Genomic DNA, 15591 nt, shown 5'->3' on the forward strand with positions numbered 1-15591 from the left:
CTGATATTTCTACCTCTTCTTAAGATGCTGATAGCACATAGAATACATGCACATATATGCACATATGAAATGCCACTGGTTACAACTTCTTCCCTTAGAACATAAGGTCTTTGACGGGGGGGAACCATGTGTTTTGCTTCCCTTGAGAAGTCTCCCAAGGACTTGGTACAGTGAGTTGTACTCACCAGGTGCTCAATAAATCCTATTACTGGCTCTATGAGATGGCATATTGGATACAGCACGGACTTGGGAGTCAGACTGTCATGGGTTCTAATCCCGACTCTGCCACTTGTCTGCTGTGTGGCCTTAGGCAAGTCACTTCACTTCTCGTGCCTCAGTTACCCCATCGGTGAAATGGGGATGAGGATTGTGAGCAGCAGGTAGGACAGGGACTGTGTCCAACCTGATTTGCTTGTTTCCACCCCAGAGCTTAGTACAGTGCCTGACACCCAGTAAGTGCTTAACAAACACCACAGTTATTATTATTATTATTGTATTCATAACATTATTACAGTTTGCATTTCCAGGTTTGAACAGATTCTAGACCATGTTGCCAGGGAGAGTGGCACACACATAAACATTTAACAGCTCTTTTCCTTTGCCAGTACTGAAAGAGTTGAGAATTAGGTTTGATACCAGAATTACATCACCACTCTCCATGTTGTCTGAATTTTTTTGTCTTTTTAGCTAGTTGAAAATCATGCAAATTTCAAACCGAGAAAATCCACTTGGGTGAAAGTATATTAGCTAAAGAAGTACCTTAGTAGCTTAGATTTGTTGTATCTGTTTCCTTAATTGTTCAGTCAATTCCATAGTGTACCCAACTTCCACCACAGTTTTATTCATTTATTCATTCAATCACATTTATTGAGCGCTTACTGTGTGCAGAGCACTGTACTAAGTGCTTGGAAAGTACAATTTGGCAACAGATAGAGACAGTCCCTACCCAACAAAGGGCTCACAGTCTAGAAGGGGGAGACAGACAACAAAATGAAACAAGTAGACAGGTGTCAATACCATCAAAATAAATAGAATTATAGATATATACACATCATTAATAAAATAGAGTAATAAATATGTACAAATATAAACAAGTGCTGTGGGGAGGTGAAGGGGGAAGGGCAGAGGGAGGGAGTGGGGCCAGTGGGGAGGGAAGGAGGAGCAGAGGAAAAAGGGGGGCTCAGTCTGGGAAGGCCTCCTGGAGGAGGTGAGCTTTCAGTAGGGCTTTGAAGGGAGGAAAAGAGCTAGTTTGGTGGATGTGTGGAGGGAGGGCATTCCAGGCTAGGGGTAGGACATAGGCAAGGGGTCTATGGTGGGACAGAAGAGAATGAGTTAAAGTGAGGAGGTTAGCGACAGAGGAGCGGAGTGTGTGGGCTGGGCTGTAGAAGGAGAGAAGGGAGGTGAAGTGTTAAGGGGTAAAGTGATAGAGAACTTTGAAGCTGAGAGTGAGGAGTTTTTGCTTCATTCAAAGGTTGATAGGCAACCACTGGCGATTTTTGAGGAGGGGAGTGACATGCCCAGAGTGTTTCTTTAAAAGATAATCCAGGCAGCAGAGTGAAGTGTAGACTGAAGGAGGGAGAGACAGGAGGATAGGAGATCAGAAAGGAGGCTGATGCAGTAATCCAGTCGGGATAGGATGAGAGATTGACACAACAAGGTGGTGGTTTGGATGGAGAGGAAAGGGTGGATCTTGGTGATGTTGTGAAGCTGAGAATGGCAGGTTTTCGTGACAGACTGGATGTGTGGGGTGAATGAGAGAGCAGAGTCAAGGATGTCACCAAGGTTGCAGGCTTGTGAGACAGGAAGGACGGTAGTGCCATCCACAGTGGGATAGGAAAGTCAGGGAGAGGAAGGGGTTTGGGAGGGAATATAAGGAGCTCAGTCTTGGACATGTTGAGTTTTAGGTGGTGGGCGGACATCCAGGTGGAGATGTTCTGAAGGCAGGAGGAGATACGAGCCTGGAGGGAGGGAGGGGGAACAGGGGAGAAGATGAAGATTTGGGTGTTATCTGTGTAGAGATATAGTTGAAGCCATGGGATTGAATGAGTTCGCCCAGGGAGTGATGGGGAACAGAAGGGGACTAAGAACTGACCCTTGAGGAACCCCTACCCTGACCTTCAGGAAACTCAGAGGGGTCTTTCAAAATTTCCTCCCCAAAATCTTAACATTAAGACTACAAGAGCTGAGTACGCACAATCCATGGTAGATTTAGGCCATTTGGCTTTGGATTGATGAAAGCTCAGAAAGCACGGTTAATTGTCTTTCAATGAAGGGGAAAGGTTTTCCATGATAGAAGTTCTGTTAATCAATCAGTGGTATTTATTGATCACTTACTATGTGCACAGCACAGTACTAAGAGCTTGGGAGAGTATAATACAATTGAGTTGGTAGAAACATTGCCTGACCACAAGGAGCTTACAGTCTAGAGGGTTAAAATGGAATTAATTTTACATGTTTATTTAGTCACACCACAATTCCCATTTGTTTGCCCTCCACTACTATGCCCTATCATCACATTCCTTACATACATAAAGCGATGCACAGGGTGGGGTTCCAACTTTAAAAACTAAACAGACATTTTCCACAACAAGCAATAATAATAACAATAACAATAATAAGAATAAGAATAATAATAATGGTATTGTTAAGCACTTACTATGTGCCAGGTACTGTTCTAAGCACTGGGGGGGATACAAGGTAATCAGAGTGTCCCACGTGGGGCTCACAGTGTTAATCCCCATTTTACGGATGAGGCAACTGAGGCACAGATAAGTTAAGTGACTTGCCCAAAGTCCCACAGCTGATGAGTGGTGGAACATTGATTAGAACCCGTGACCTGTGACTCCCAAGTCCGTGCTCTTTCCATTGAGCCACGCTGCTTCTCTATGAATCAATCAGTGAGCAAGACTTTATAAGAATAATAATGATGGCATTTATTAAGCGCTTACTATTTGCAAAGAACTGTTCTAAGCACTGGGGAGGTTACAAGGTGATCAGGTTGTCCCACTGGGGGCTCACAGTCTTAACCCCCATTTTACAGATGAGGTAACTGAGGCATAGAGAAGTTAATTGACTTGGCCAAAATCACACAGCTGACAAGTGGTGGAGCTGGGATTTGAACCCATGACCTCTGACTCCAAAGGCCTTGCTCTTTCCACTGAGCCACACTGCTTCTCTTGGGAAGGTATATGGACAACATATATCAGATATATGTTTCAGATATATATATCAGAAAGATAGGTACAATATACTTTCTTGGGAACATATATGGACACCATATGTCAGATATGGTAGAAAAAGTTCTCAGTCTGCATTTTAAAAAGTACAGACAGATTAAACTATTATAGAAATAAGATTGAAAATCGTAGTAGACTGTGCGCTTTTTAAAAGGGACTTCCTCCACAGCCAGATATTTTGAATAGACTCCTGATCAGGCTGTGAGCCCATTGTTGGATTGTCTCTATCTGTTGCCAAATTGTACTTTCCAAGCACTTAGTACAGTGCTCTGCACACAGTTCTCGCTCAATAAATATAATTGAATGAATGAATGAATCAAACAACCAGAAGCAATTCTTTACATAGTTGATGAACTCATCCTCCACTTTTGGGAGGGGAACACCCCTTCTGTGCTTGCCTGCACCTTTGCTTTAATGGCATCTACATTTAAAGGTCCTTTCATTGTTTATGGTGTTTTTTCTTGACTTTTGAAAGACGTTTAAATGTGTTAGGGCCAAGGAATTGAGCCCCATGTTGAAAAGTGTTCAAATGTTAAATCCAAAGTGAATAATAATTTAAGAAAATAGTTCAATTTAAGGGCCTGTATCATGAGCTAATAATTATTGAGATTGAAATAATTCACACAGATGGGAACTAAGGAGATTAAACTGACTTTGGAGCCTCATAAATGAGCTATTTTCAGACTTGAAATTAAGACCTTGCCACAAATCAGCCCTTTTTTGCATGACTGCACAAAGACATTTTAAAGCTTTTTGAAATGCAATAAACAATCTTCCACTGGGTTCTATTGAAGTAACTTGGGGAAGATATAATAATATGTAAAATGACCCAATGAGCCTTGAGGGAGTAGAGAAGTCCTTAAACATTTCTAAGCAAAATGGTGGCTTTTCAAGCTTCTGTGTCATCCGGACTTAATGCATACCCAATAGACATTCCCAGGAGACTAGCTTTGGCACACTACTGACAATCTATGTGCCAAAGATATTTCCTAGACCTTTGATACCACCTTGGCAGCACAGTATTAAACAACAACTGCTTCATCAGCAGTGTCAGGTTAAATAAGACCATTGGCTATTTATTTTATTTTGTTAATATGTTTTGTTTTGTTGTCTGTCTCCCCCTTCTAGACTGTGAACCCGCTGTTGGGTAGGGACTGTCTCTATATGTTGCCAACTTGTACTTCCCAAGTGCTAAGTACAGTACTCTGCATACAGTAAGTGCTCAATAAATACAATTGAATGAATGAATGAATGGATGAATGGAAGTGCAGAGCGGCAGTTTGACTCAGTTGCATTGTTCTCAGTCTCAGAACTGATGTCTGTCTATCATTCTCAGTGGGGGACATCATCCCGGTTGCTTACTTACCTTTACCATCCATGTCCATCTTTCAACGAGGTAAATTTATTCATACAACAAACCTTTATACACAGCCCTGACCACCCTTCCAGTCGAGTTTTTCTCCTATACACTTTAAGTCCCTGAGGGCAGAGATCATCTACAGTAATAATAATTGTGATATGTTGTAAGTGCTTACTCTGTGTCAAGCTTTTTGAAATGTACTAAGAACAAGGATTGATAAAATGAAATCAGATCTACCTACTCTATTATACCCTTCCAAGTGTCTAGTACAGTGTTGGGCACACAGTAAGCATTTAATAAATGCTACTGATTAAGGTGCTTATAATGAATTCTTCAGATAGTGAAAAAACATACTGGACACTTGCCAAAGACATTCTATCCCCTTCAGTGGATCCTCAATAAATAGAAGCATGGCATAGTGGATAGAGCACAGGTCTAGGAATCAGAAGGTCATGGGTTCCAATCCCAGATCCACCACTCGTCTGCTGTATGACCTTGAATAAGTCATTTCATTTCTCTGGGCCTCAGTTACCTCATCTGTAAAAAAAATGGGGATTAAGAGTGTGAGCCCAATGTGGGACAGGGACTTTGTCCAACCTGACTAACTTGCATCTATCCCAGCACTTAGAACAGTGCTTGGCACATAGTAAGTGTTTAACAAGTGCCATAATAATAATTATTATTGTTATTCTTTATTAAGAACTTTCTGTGTGTAAAGTACTGGAAGAGAATACACAGGAGGGAATTAGACATGGTCCTCATCCACTGGGGGCTCACAGTCTGAAAATTATTACCTACAGAGTGCCCTGTCAGGAGAAATGGGTAAGCCTCAGTCAAAGACTTCAGGAACAAAAAACTATATAGAAGAATGATTATGATGCTGATAAATTCATTAGTACTTCAACTATGAGTCTACACACTTCCTGGTAATTACTTGGGTCGTTTGGGCAAAGTCAGGCTCCTGGCATTCTTTTGAACTGAAGCACCTTCTCTTTGCTCTCTGACCTTGAAACTTGCAGCTTTGGGATTCTTTGGTCTGAGTACATATAATGATTTTATTTTCTTTTTTTACTCTCCCAAGGACTTAGTACAGTGATATGCATCCTGTGTGGTCAATAAATGGTATTGATTGAGTCATTTTCTTTTAATCAATTATTGTGGAAAAGGTTAATCAAGGTAGTAGAGGCTCTGGTTTTCTGGAGTGTATTCTGAATCGGAGTTTTTCCTTTTTAGTCCCTTGTACAAGTAAATACATTCTGGGTAAAGTTTAATTTGCTGGCAATTTCTAAAAGAACATGGGCTTGGGAGTTGGGGTCAAGGGTTCTAATCCCGCCTCCGCCACTGACCAGCTGTGTGACTTTGGGCAAGTCTCTTGACTTCTCTGGGCCTCAGTTACCTCATATGTAGAATGGGGATTAAGATTGTGAGCTCCACGTGGGACAACCTGATTACCTTGTATCTACCCCAGTACTTAAAATAGTGCTTGGCACATAGTAAGTGCTTAACAAATGCCATCATTATTATTATTATTATCTTGGAATGTTCACCAAGGACTTGAAACTTTTCAAATGTTTGTACATAATACCCATGTGAGTCCTAGTGGGATCTATTGTTATTATTATTATTACTATTATTCACATAATATGTGCCAAGCACTGCCTTGTTTTATCCTGTCGAGTCATCTCCAACCCATAGTGACTCCATCTCTCACCAAGCACTGTACTAAAATATTATTCCTTTTGAATGCCTTGAGGCTACTAAGAATTTTTATGCTGATCAAAGACATCTTAGTAAGATCTTTTGGTTCTCCTAATAGCATAACATTAAAAGTTTATGGTTTATCAACTAGTAAATAGCATTTATTGACTTTGTGCAGAGCAGGATACCAAGAGTATAATAGAGTTAGACAAAATTCCTGCCCACAAGAATCTAACAATCTAGCAGGGAAGACAGCCACTAAACAAAATTACATTTAGGGGAAGTCTCAGAGTTTAAATAATTATACATAAGAGCTTTGTGGGATAGGGTGGAGAGTGAGTACCTCCCAAGTTTATTTCTTGGAGCCTTCTGGGAGACATCTTGGTTAAAAATAACCCTTCTGAGGGAAAAAAGAAACATTCTCTGACTGCAGCTCCTCACTACTTTGGCAAAACTTCTTTCGGATGTGGTGTAAAAGTACTTAATCTCTTCTTTTCTCTTATTTAATCAGTCAGTAGCATTTATTGAGTTCCTAGTATGTAAAAAGCACTGTGCTAAGCACATGGGAGAGTACAATACAGTAGAGTTGATAGATATAATCCCTCCCCTCAAGAAGCTTATTCTCCTTTTATGCCAGGAATGAGTAACAGTCTCTGGTTCCAGTAAGTCCCCACGTCTCCCTCCCATCTGAGACATGTGGGAGCCATTAGATGGGGAGAGTAAAACAGCATTTGATTATTGCAGCAGAGTTTCCCCACATACCCAACCACCTATACAGTCTTTTCCTCCCCAAGGTCTTGATACCAAATTGAATTAAGAGCTCTTCACTCAAGCACAAAAATTATTTTTTACACGTAGGCAGAGAAGAGGAGAGATCTCTCCATTTCCAGCTCATTATTTAACTTGGTGGAGGTGAGGCTTATACAGTGGGTTTACAACAGCCTTTTTATCAAGTAGGCCACCTGAGGAGTTGAACTCACCATCTCTTAGGCTGTGAGCCCAACATGGGAGAGGGACTCTTTCCAATCTGATTACTTTGTATCTACCCCAGCACTTAGGAAAGTGGTTGGCACATAGTAAGCACTTAACCAACATTACAATTACTATTATTATCATTACTGTCATCACAATTATTATAATTACCTTGTCCCATGGAAGCACAATTCCAAAGATGTGCCATTGCCTGTGGAATACTGAGAGTGAAAAAATCTTCTAAGAAGAGATGCCAATCAAGTCTGCAAGAAGAAACTTGCTTCAAAAGTAGTAGGCTCCTAGACAGAGCTTCAGTCATCAAACCAGAGGCAGAGCATATTCCTAGACATTAAGGTAAAGGCTTACACTTGTGCACTTAAGTGATCAGTATTTCCTTCAAATTAATTGTAAAGCCCAAAGTTAAAGAGAAAGTCAAAGTGCTGCTTGTTTTTAAGCTTACTATTTCTTTAAAGTCTGTTATATTTTTCTCATTTTCCCCAAATAAAAATTGAGTGAAAACTCAATTTTGCATGGTTTCTAATCCCGGCTCTGCCACTTGTCTGCTGGTTATCTTTGAGCAAGTCACTTAACTCCGTTGTGCCTCAGTTCCCTTATCTGTAAAATGGGGATTAAAACTGTGAGCCCCACGTGGGACAACCTGATTACTTTGTATCTACCCCAGCACTTAGAACAGTGCTTGGCACATAGTAAGCGCTTAACAAATGCCATCATCATCATTAATATTTTCCATCACTTGTGTGCTGAATTCTGCTACATGTTTAGCTTGTTGTCACTGTTGATTGCAGCACTGTCTTCAGTGGTGGGGTGCAAAAATTCTGAATCAGATGGCCTCCCACCAATCTTCCTCTTCAGTTTCTAGATACCCATGAATTTATTTCCTTCTTCAATGGAAATCACCACTGACTACTTCAGTATACTTTGGATGCTGTGAATAAATCACGTCTCAAGCAGAACAATGCTAGGGAACTGACCTTCCCTAGGTCTTTGCAGACTGAGCCTCCTCCTTCCTCTCCCCCACATCCCCCTCCCCATTCCCCTGCCTTACCTTCTTCCCCTCCCCACAGCACCTGTGTATATGTATATATGTTTGTATGTATTTATTACTCTATTTTATTTGTCCATATTTATTCTATTTATTTTCTTTTGTTAATATGTTTTGTTTTGTTGTCTGTCTCCCCCTTCTACACTGTGAGCCCGCTGTTGGGTAGAGACCATCTCTATATGTTGCCAACTTGTACTTCCCTAGCGCTTAGTACAGTGCTCTGCACACAGTAAGTGCTCAATAAATATGATTGAATGAATGAATTGAACTGAAGGGAGTGACTAATTGGTGTTAACTCTAGTTCATAATTCTCTCAAGGACACCTGTCCATTTTCCCAGGCACAATGTTAAGAAGAATGGTAACAATTATTTCAGACCAAAATACTGCCTGCACTACACTTGGTTGCTTGCCAAAATAAGAGTTACATTTAGGGTTTATGAATAGATTAGATAAATTCCAGTTAAGAAATTATATCTTGTACCTCCCTTGAAGCCACAATGAAGCTTTAATGGTAATAGCCTAAATTAGGTCCTTTGGGGATATTTATGATGACTCATGGGAATCCAATCTCACTATTTCTGTGTAAGACATGACTTATGGGGACACAGTGACTGTTATCATGTTACTCTTAGCAGGCTGAACAAATGGAGGTGCATTATTACCCAATAATGGCACCATTATTACACGTTAATGCTTTATATTTAAGACTGGTGTGGTCCAGGCCTCAAAGGACTTACCTTAGGTTAAATCGATATGCAGATTCATTGTGTGTGGACGTGTGTGTGTTTGTGTGTTTTCAGTGCACTGCACCATGATGAATGGGATGAAATGTGCAGGTAATTGTAGAGGACGGAGTATTTGTTTATCTGCCAATAGGCACAACTCTGATATGATGTAATAGATGGAGCCAGATGCATTAGTAAACATAAAATCATATTGTTGATAAATGCATACCCTGAAGTCTATTTTGGGGTTCAGAAAATAGCTTTCTTGGGAGAGTGGTAAGGAGACCGAATGAGATGCCCTGAATCACAATTTCATGAAAGAACAAAATTTGAAGTTACTTCTCTTCTGAACTACAGTCTTTTTTTTACCCAAATTTGACCTAGAGATTGAATTTTCTAGGTTTGTAGTAGTATGAGCATGTGTTACCTTTATATAATGTGTCTTTTGCCACATTAATCCTGCTGTCAGGAAGCTCTGATCCTTAAGTCTACCCATCCAATGTCCGAATAGGATCAATGAAACTCATGCCAGGCCTGGCTCTGACCTGGGTGAAGATTTACCTAGGTAATGTGGCAGATTCCATCATTGTGCAAACTGGGTAAATGCTAGAAGAAAGATCTTCCTCCTTCTAAGGCAGGTCAAATATAACTTTGTATGAGGGGTGAAGGCTGCACAGTTTCTTATTTAAAACTGCTACAGATCAGAAAAGATCAAAACCAGGAAGCACAGGTGTCCAATGTTAGATTAGTCTAAATTGGCTGAATAATTGTGTTTTTTAGCAGGAGGAAGTGCTCCCATTTTTGAAAACTGTCATGCCCAATTTTATAACAAATGATGAATGTTCGACAATTGGGATGATCCTGGCTACATTCTTTAATTTATCATGCACTAATTTTCATCTGCTGTCTCACTTTTGAATGCTTGAATTTCCACATCAGGGATGTAGCATACTCAGTCCACACGAAGTTTAGGACTCCCATTCTGCAACTGAGAGTCAAGTTATTCCAGAAACCTGAGGATGGTGTCCCGATCCCTGGTTGTCTACAAGAAAAGAATAACCAGCCTAGCTTGAATCATCATTTTGTCATCATGGATCCAATGACTACTGAAAACTGGTAAAGGCCTAATGTTCTGAGGAACATGGAGAGGTCAGTAATCTTGCAGTAAATAGTGAGAGTCCAACTTTGCTTCTAGACTGGTCAATTTTCTCACAAAGGTTAAAAATTTCCAAAAGCAATTAGGTTCTTGGCCCCCATAATCACAGCCCCTGAGCACTTTGTCTAGATTAAGTGAAGGGTGCATATGGAGGACACTCACTGATCAGGAGAGTCGTAAAACAGCAAACATATGCATTCTCTTCAATGGTAAAATAATGGCCAAGGACTTTGCTTCTCATACGCTGCAAATCTCGTTGCTATCTAACTAGCATACAGGAATTCAACTACAACTTGATGCTAAGTACAATTAGTTATAATATATTTGTACCTTAAATAAATTTTCTGCACAGTGTGTTCAGAGCCAGTAACCTAAATTAGAATTGTTTGTAGCTAGGCAGAGAAACATGATAAACAAATGTGTAAATCATATTTTAGAAGCAGTTTCATCCTGCGCTGTGTGTGTGTGTGTGTATGTGTTTGTGTGTGTCTGTGTGTCTCATTTCTATGCTATACTCCATGACAGTGAATACCCACAGGATGAATTTGATGTTGTTACATTCAATTTTTGTGAATAACAAGGTCTGGCAGAGTGAGAATTGATGCAGACTTCTTATGATACTAAAATATCAAGCAAATCTGCTTATTATAGGGAATGGAAGCACATAGGTAAAAAAAAAATCCATCGCAAATAAGCATTAAAGGAGGGTGAAAGTGATTAAACACACCTGGGCAGGTCAGTTCCACAGCACTGCTTTAGTGATAAATCTTCCGTTTCAGGGATTTCCTCCTCCTTCCTCACATAAGGACGTAAGGGAGTAAAATTACACAATGTACGGCTTCTCCTTTCAATTTTGAAACTGCTAATTTTCCTCAAGGGTCTGCCTTAATCTCTGTTCTGATCCTTTATTGGGAACCTGAGAGTAGATTTTATGACATGGAACTACACTCCTGCATTTCATTTAAGAACAGAGGCAATTGATTTATTGTCAGCAATAAAATTTGGGTTTTCCCTGTTACCAAACTGCTTCTAGAAGTCTCCAATAACCTTTATTCTGCATCTAAATCAAATATTGAATTCAACAAATGGATTTGTGTTTCCTTCCCCAATTCTACATCAATATAAAACTCAGGGGCACAGAGATCTTGGTGTACTGTATTCTTTCTAGCATTTCTTGGAGAAGCAGCGTGGGTATGTGGAAAAAGCCTGGGTTTTGGAGTCAGAGGTCATGGGTTCAAATCCCAGCTCTGCCAATTGTCAGCTGTGTGACTTTGGGCAAGTCACTTAACTTCTCTGTGCCTCAGTTACCCATCTGAATCCCCATCTGTAAAATGGGAATTAAGATTGTGAGCCCTCCGAAAGACAACCTGATCAACTTGCATCTACCCCAGTGCTTAGAACGGTGCTTTGCACATAGTAAGTGCTTAATAAATGCCACCATTATTATTATTATTATTAAGCAGCATGGTTCACTGGAAAGAGCCTGGGCTTGAAAGTCAGAGGTCAAGTGTTCTAATTCCAGTTCCGCCACTTGTCAGCTGTGTGACTTTGGGCAAGTCATTTAACGTCTCTGTGCCTCAGTTCCTTCATCTGTAAAATGGGGATTAAGACTGTGAGCCCCATGTGGGACAACCTGATTGCCTTGTATCCCCCACCACCACAGCACTTAGAACACTGTTTGGGACATAATAATAATAATGATGGCATTTATTAAGAGCTTACTATGTGCAAAGCACTGTTCTAAGCACTGGGGAGGTTATAAGGTGATCAGGTTGTCCCACGGGGGCTCACAGTCTTAATCCCCATTTTACAGATGAGGTAACTGAGGCACAGAGAAGTTAAGTGACTTGCCCAAAGTCACACAGTGGACAACTGGCGGAGCTAGGATTTGAACCCATGACCTCCTCTGACTCCATAGGCTGTGCTCTTTCCACTGAGCCATGCTGCTCCTATAGCAAGCACTTAACAAGTACCATCATCATTACTGTTATAATTATAATTATAATAATAATACATAATTATAATAATTATTATAATGATGATGATAGTATTTGTTAAGTGCTTACTGTGTGCCAGGCATTGTACTAAGAACTGGGGTAGATACAAGAAAATTGGGTTGGACACAGTCCATATGGGACTTACAGTCTCAATTCCCATTTTACAGTTGAGGTAACTGAGGCACAGAGAAGTTAAGTGACTTGCCCAAAGTCACACAGCAGACAACTGGCGGAGCTAAGATTTGAACTCATGACCTCTGACTTCAAAGGCCGTGCTCTTTCTGCTGAGCCATGCTGCTTTTCTAGCAAGCACTTAACAAGTACCATCATCATTACTGCTATTATTATAATTATAATAATGATACATAATTATTATAATGATGATGATGGTATTTGTTAAGTGCTTACTGTGTGCCAGGCATTGTACTAAGCACTGGGGTAGATACAAGAAAATTGGGTTGGACACAGTCCATGTCCCATATGGGACTCACAGTCTCAATTCCCATTTTACAGTTGAGGTAACTGAGGCACAGAGAAGTGAAGTGACTTTCCCAGGGTCACACAGCAGACAAGTGGCAGAGCTGGGATTAGAACCCATGACCTTGTGATTCCCAGGCCTATGCTCTGTCCAATACACCATGCTGCATTTCGCATCAATCCACCTCCTAGCTCCACTAATATTGACCCAGCTCAGCTCATCCTGGAGTGGGCACAGCAAGGATCCTGCAAGCCCCACCCAGGTGAGCCCCAATTCAGAGAAGCCCTCATAGGCCAGGATAGGCCTGGGGCCACCTTCAGGGTCTTCCACTCTAAACAGCTACAGGTGCTTTAGATGTAACTAAAGCAAAAACTCCTCACCCTCGGCTTCAAGGCTGTCCATCACCTCTCCCCCTCCTACCTCACCTCCCTTCTCTCCTTCCACAGCCCAGTCCGCACCCTCCGCTCCTCTGCCGCTAATCTCCTCACTGTGCCTCATTCTCGCCTGTTTCGCCATCGACTCTTCAAGGCCCTACTGAGAGCTCACCTCCTCCAGGAGGCCTTCCCAGACTGAGCCCCTTCCTTCCTCTCCCCCTCGTCCCCCTCTCCATCCCCCTCATCTTACCTCCTTCCTTTCCCCACAACACCTGTATATATGTATATATGTTTGTACATATTTATTACTCTATTTATTTATTTTACTTGTACATGTCTACTCTATTTTATTTTGTTAGTATGTTTGGTTATGTTCTCTGTCTCCCCCTTTTAGACTGTGAGCCCACTGTTGGGTAGGGACTGTCTCTATATGTCGCCAACTTGTACTTCCCAAGTGCTTAGTACAGTGCTCTGCACACAGTAAGCGCTCAATAAATACGATTGATTGATTGATTGATTGACCCCTGGCCCACGTTATCCCCCTGGCCTGGAATGCCCTCCCTCCACACATCCGCCAAGCCAGCTCTCTTCCTCCCTTCAAAGCCCTACTGAGAGCTCACCTCCTCCAGGAGGCCTTCCCAGACTGAGCCCCCTCCTTCCTCTCCCCCTCCCCATCCCCCCCGCCTTACCTCCTTCTCCTCCCCACAGCACCTGTATATATGTATATATGTTTGTACATATTTATTACTCTATTTATGTATTTATTTTATTTGTACATATATATTCTATTTATTTTATTTTGTTAACATGTTTTGTTTTGTTCTCTGTCTCCCCCTTCTAGACTGTGAGCCCACTTTTGGGTAGGGACCATCTCTATATGTTGTCAACTTGTACTTCCCTAGTGCTTAGTACAGTGCTCTGCACACAGTAAGCGCTCAATAAATACGATTGAATGAATGAATGAATAACTGGATTTTCAGGTCATCCAGATAATCCTCAGGGAAGCACTGTCTTAGACATTGTTCCAGGGATGACTCAACAACCATTTTTATATTCTTTCCTTTTCTTTCCCCCAGTCTCAAAACTAGGCCACAACCTTTATACCTTCCGAGGTTTTGGAAATAGGATGTATAATATTCTCCCAAATGTTTAGTTGAGTGCTCAACACAGAATAAGTGTTCAATAAATACTTTTGATTGAATGATCTTGCTTCTTTTGCAACTCACACTGGACAAGATAATAATAATAATGGTATTTGTTAGGTGCTTACTATGTGCCAGGCACTGTACTAAGTTCCAGGGTGGATATAAGTAAATCGGGCTGGACACAGTCGCCTGTCTGGCTTATAGTCTCAATCCCAATTTACAGATGAGATAAATGAGGCCCAGAGAAGTTAAGTGATTTGCCCAAGTTCACACAGCAGACAAGTGTACGAGTGGGGAAGCAGCGTGGCTCAGTGAAAAGAGCACGGGCTTTGGAGTCAGAGGTCAGGGGTTCAAATCCCGGCTCCTCCAATTGTCAGCTGTGTGACTTTGGGCAAGTCACTTAACTTCTCTGTGCCTCAGTTACCTCATCTGTAAAATGGGGATTAAGACTGTGAGCCCCCCATTGGACAACATGATCACATTGTAACCTCCCCAGCGCTTAGAACAGTGCTTTGCACATAGTGAGGGCTTAATAAATGCCATCATTATTATTATTATTAAGTGGTGGAGCTAGGATTAGAACCCATGACCTTCTGACTCTCAGGGCCATACTTTATCCACTATGCCATGCTGCCTCCCAAAAAGATGGTATTTCATAAATGCTTACTATGTGCCAAGCATTGTTCTAAGCACTGGGGTATATACAAATTAAGCAGGTTGCCCCATGTGGGGCTCACAGTCTTAATCCCAATGAGGCAGCTGAGGCACAGAGAAGTGAAGTGACTTGCCCAAAGTCACATAGCTGACGAGCGGTGGAGGCGGAACTAGAACCCATGTCCTCTGACTCCCCAATCCCTGCCATTGCATTAATTCAATCACATTTATTGAGCTTTCTGGTGTGCAGAGGCAGCATGGCCTAGTGGAAGGAGCATGGGCCTGAGTCAGAGGACTTTGTTTCTAATCCCGGCTTCACCACATATCTTCTAGACTGTGAGCCCACTGTTGGGTAGGGACTGTCTCTATATGTTGCCAGCTTGTACTTCCCAAGCGCTTAGTACAGTGCTCTGCACACAGTAAGCACTCAATAAATGCGATTGATTGATTGATTGATTGATATCTGCTGCGTGATCTTGGGCAAGTGAATCAATTACTCGGTGCCTCAGTTACCTCATCTGTAAAATAGGGATTAAAACTTTGAGCCCCATATAGGACATGAACTGTGTCCCACCTGATTAGCTTGCATCTACCCCAGTGGCACATAATAAGCGTTCAACAGATACATTTACAAATAAAAAATAAAAAACTGCGCATATGATGCCCTTCACCTCATGCTGATAATTACAATGGCAACATGCGTACCAAGCTCTGTTTTTGACCATTATCATT

This window comes from Tachyglossus aculeatus, chromosome 3 (assembly GCF_015852505.1).
Source record: "Tachyglossus aculeatus isolate mTacAcu1 chromosome 3, mTacAcu1.pri, whole genome shotgun sequence".
Taxonomy (NCBI): domain Eukaryota; kingdom Metazoa; phylum Chordata; class Mammalia; order Monotremata; family Tachyglossidae; genus Tachyglossus; species Tachyglossus aculeatus.